The sequence below is a fragment of the Columba livia genome, chromosome Z (genome assembly GCF_036013475.1).
Source record: "Columba livia isolate bColLiv1 breed racing homer chromosome Z, bColLiv1.pat.W.v2, whole genome shotgun sequence".
In the NCBI taxonomy this organism is placed as follows: domain Eukaryota; kingdom Metazoa; phylum Chordata; class Aves; order Columbiformes; family Columbidae; genus Columba; species Columba livia.
In genome coordinates, this window is record NC_088642.1 from 32,081,918 (window position 1) to 32,086,506 (window position 4,589).

The window sequence follows — 4,589 nt, forward strand, 5'->3', positions numbered from 1 at the left end:
CAACAACCTGCTTCTACAGAACAGGAAAACGAACTTACTCACTTGTTCCTACAAAAACAAGTCAGTGTTCTGTCGGACTAACCACTGCCGGCAGCATCGAAATCGGCGATTAGTCTGGAAACCAAACAAGCCGCGAGCAACACTTCTTCGGGAGAGGGCGGCAGCTTCTGTCACCCAGGCCAGGAGCTACGGGGAACCGAGGGGGCCTCCCACCGCGGGTCCCGACCCCTCGCTCCACGCTGCCGGCGCCGCCACGGCCCGCGCTAGGAGGCGTTAACCCCGCGGAGGGACGCGCAGTCTCCCGCCGCCCACCTGGACGAAGCAGCGCGGCGGCTCCGGGACAGACGGCGCCTCCCTCCCCCCGCCGCAGGGGACCCCTCCTGACCAACCGCCACCTGCAACCGCCGCGACGCCCGCACGCAGGGGGCTCTGCTCCCCGCCCCGTGTTGGCCGGAGGCAGAGGGAGGGAGCCCGCTACAGGCCTCGGCCGAAGGGAGTGCTGCGGCCGCCAACCATCGACGCCCTAGCGAAAGGCGGGCAGGGACAGCTACCTACCGGCTCCGCTGAGCAGCAGAAGCCACTGCGTGGGGGCTGAGGGAAGCCGGCTGCGCCGCGCGACAGGGAAGAGGCTCGGTGTCCGGCCAGCAGAGTCGGCGACGAGCCCGTCAGCTCTGGGCACTGCTCCCTGACCCTGCCCTGCCGCGGCAGCTCTAGGATAGGGCCAGCCAAGGAGGGCGCAGCCGGGGAGGGGTTCCGAGTTAAAGGGGAAGCGCCGGCCGCAGCGAGCGAGCGCGCGCCCCTTCCCACCGCGGCAGGAGCTCCGGGCGGGCCGCACCTTCGCCCGGATGCGGAGGGGGCGCGCGCATGGGCAGGGCCTCTCGGAAAGCGAACGGGGCGCGTTCGGCCGAGAGGGATCGGCGCCGCTCGCCCCTCGCGCGAGAGATTGACAGGACCCGCCAGCCACTCGGGAGACGAGAAGCGAACGCAAGGCCTCCGGAGGGGCGGGGCTCGCTGGTGGGCAGAGGAAGTAGCCAATGAGGGAGGGGCTGGGCGTGGCGGCGCGAGGGGGTGCGCCGGGATGCGCCTGGGCCGTGGTGCGGGCGGTGGGTGCTGCGCGTCCCGTTCCTGGCTCTTTCCTCCTCAGCGCTGAGGGGCGGATGTCGGTCGCGCTGCGGCGGGCGGCGGCGCCCGGAGGGGTCTGGTTGGGGGGCGGCGCTTGGGTGTGCTTACGGCACCGGGAGGCGTCTGACTGCCGACCCCCAGCCGCGCTAGCCTCGGTGCTTCCCCTCAAAACTTAGAGATCCGGTTTAAAGAAGCGGCGGCGGCGGGTCGTTGTAGGCACGCTGTGAGCGCCTCTCTTGTTTTAAGCTTCGGTGAGCTGTTATGCTCTTTGCCGCATTCCTCGCTAGAGAGGCAAAAGTAGCTGCTTAAAATAGGAAGGGCTGGGTGTCCGGGAACGGTTCAGTCATTTACAGGCCACAGCTGCCCTTGATTCTGTGCTGCGTACCCCAGTCCCCAAAATGCCAATATCCTTCGACATCGCACTGCTCTCTTTTACTAGATGCTCAAAAATGATGTTGGGTGGGTGACGTTACACACCGCTAGCTTCACTCAGGCGTCGTGCATTCCCTATGTCTCAGAGAAATCAGAACCCCACTCTCCCTTGATGGCTGTGAGAGCTACCATGTAAAAGTTAAAAAATAGAATTAAAAATGCTATATAATAGAGTTTGTGCCACCATTTTTGCAAAAGAAAAGATCTTTAGGCCCTTGTTCACCAGAGGTGAGTAGCATTTTGGCCACTGAGGGTCTAAGGTTTTAAGTAAAAGGATTTATTTTTTTTCATTTGTAGACTTAAAAATAGCTTTAAAAGTTTATTAATGCCTTTTTTTTATAGTCATTATAAATATGAAGAAGATGCAAAAGGTAAGTGTTGGACCTTCTGACATATCTTCAGTACTGCTTGTCCAAATCAATTGTTAGGGAAAGTCTGCATCTTTCCAGAACCTGGAAATCCTTGCAGAACAAAGAATTTAAAACAATATAGCTGCAAGAGACTTTAAGAAGTCATTGGCTTAGCCTTGTTTTCCTCAACTGTACATTTCCCAGCCTCAGCAGACATTTAATTATGTCTGCCAAAAGATCTCTATAGGCCATCCATGCTGTTATTCCCATTAAGAAATATTTTGCTGGTGTTTAACTGTTATTTTCTAACTGAAGCCCATTGATAATTGTCTTGTATTCATACTAAGTATTTTGAGGTGTGCTAGTGTATAAGGCAGACCACGTTCATTTCCAGAAATGTGTAACTCCTCGCTTACCACGTGGAGCACAGATTCACCTTCAGAACATCTAACTTTCTTGCAGCTATTAATCTGGTCTTCTGTAGCATCACACAGGATGTGGTCTTGAGACGATGTAGAGAGCTTTGTGCTGTTTTGCATTGAAAGTTCCCCCTCTGTAAAAGATAGTTTCATTGAATGGGAGTGAGCATGTACTTAGTTCCGATTAGTACTGCAGGATCCTGTCAAACATGCATTCCACCCTAACAAGCAACAAAGCAGAGACAAAAACAGTCTTGCATTACTGTGATTTCAGTTGTTTGGGTTTTTGGTTTGGGTTGTTTGGTTGTTTTTTTTAGAATCTGTCCTCGAATTTTCTATTTACTTTAATCCAAAATGGACACATTCTCACTAATACTAATGTTGCCTTTCCCAGTGTTTTCTAAACAGGCCATCATAACCTCACAATAAGTGGAGATTTATTTTTTATGAAAAATCTGTAGAGTAGTTTTCCAGTAAAGTTATGATTTCTGACATTTAAAAAAAAGCGCAATTCATTGGCCTTTAATTCAACTCAACAGGTTATTTAATCTGTAATTGTAGGATTTAGGTGAAGAACATAAGGCAAAATTAAAAATGTCTTCCACATCTCAGAATTTTGAACAAAACATGCATCTGTTTGGAGTGGTTAGAATTACAGTCAGTCAGGCTGCAGTGGTGAAGAAAGTGGATACTTACTACATGTAAAATGTGTTTCTACTCTTTTCAGTCATTAAGAAAAACACAGACTACCATGCTGTATGCCAAGTACATAAAACAGAAAAGGAATGCTGTAGCTTCAATTTTGTAATGTGATGTACCTTGTAGTGTACATGCATGAATGCTGTTCCAAGCAAAGAAAATGCTGAGATAACTGTGCTTGTTCAGACTTGAGAAAAAAAGGTTTGAGGAAGACCTCAGCACCATGTTCCACTATTTAAAGGGTGGTTACAAAGAATATGGAAACTCACTTTTTACAAGGAGTCATATGGAAAAGATGAGGGGTAATGGGTACAAGTTACTTCTGGGGAGATTCTGATTGGACACAAGAGGGAAATTGTTCACAATGAGAACAATCAGCCATTGGAACAACCTCCCCAGGAAAGTGGTCAGTTCCCCAACACTGGACACTTCTAAGATTCAGCTGGACAGGGTGCTGTGCCATCTTGCCTAGGCTGTGCATTTTGCCAAGAAAGGTTGAACCAGATGATCGTTGTGGTCCCTTCCAACCTGGTATTCTGTGATTCTATGATACTTTCAGTGTTTACTTCCAGAATGAGCATTACTGCCTTCATGGAATCCTTTGAAAATTTCTGCACACAAAAATAACAGAACTTGCCAGATGCCTATTTTCAAAGCTTTATATTTTTAAAAAGTACTTCATCATAAAGTTGACAAGATATTTCATCCGCTGTAAAATTTCTATGTTCATTTTAATATCATTTTGCTCTAAGATTTCAGCAACTGTTTCCAGAAGCCTACAATATTTTGTTTATGCAGTGTTTTTCTGATGAACTCATTCCTCCATGCCATGTTAAAATATTTAATTATTAGATACTAGTAAATTTAGAACTCGCAATAATAAAACCCAACAGGCATAACTTCTGACTTATTACAGTATTACAGTTCAGGTTTCCCGTAACAACGGCTCTTTCAGTTTGTTAAGATCTTTGTTTGTTTCACACATGCGGAAGAAATAATTAGTTCTTCCAGCCAATGTTTTAAACTCATATTCAGTTCTTAATATTGGTATTTTCTCCATTGTCATGTGTCTTGAGCCAGTCAAGATAATTCAGAATTATTGCTCTCGCTGTGGTATCTTTATCACAGTCCTTTCAAATTTCTGCCATTCAGTACCCTGTAACTTAATCCATGTACCTAAGAAGATCTCAACACCTAAAAACAGAGCTAAACAAGCAGTAATATAAGCTGCTGCAGTAAATTAATTCTTTCTTGTAGATCATCCAAATTCTGTTTGACTAACCTTTAGTTTAAGTTTTTTGTTCTAGACTTCCCAGTGTATGACAGAAAAATTACTGCAACATAGTGAACTACATAATGATGAGCCAGCACTTGGCCAACTTTTAGCCCTATGTGGAGAGGTAGTGGTGGGAATCTGTTACTGCCTGCTGTAGATATGTGCCTACAAACAAAGAAAACAAACAACGCTGGGTACTTTTCATCTGTTCTAAAGTTCATGCAGTTTGGCAGCACATCCTGTTTGTGACGGAGAAAGCCTTATCTGGCTGGACATAGCAGATTGGGGTTG

General features: G+C 47.6%; 1 protein-coding gene across 30 annotated transcripts in view; it reads right to left on the minus strand.

The window, feature by feature from the left end:
* Window positions 1-955, minus strand: part of CSNK1G3 (casein kinase 1 gamma 3) — an 83,698-nt gene extending 82,743 nt beyond the window's left edge. For 10 of the 30 annotated variants that reach the window (XR_010468819.1, XR_010468820.1, XM_021293300.2 and 7 more), the window contains exon 1: window positions 556-758. The gene's annotated coding sequence lies outside the window, so the exon portion shown is untranslated. Of the gene's footprint in view, window positions 1-42; window positions 530-555 lie in introns of those variants that run through there. The other 20 variants (XM_065045300.1, XM_065045298.1, XM_065045290.1 and 17 more) reach the window with 18 other exon arrangements.
* Window positions 956-4,589: the final 3,634 nt, after the last annotated feature.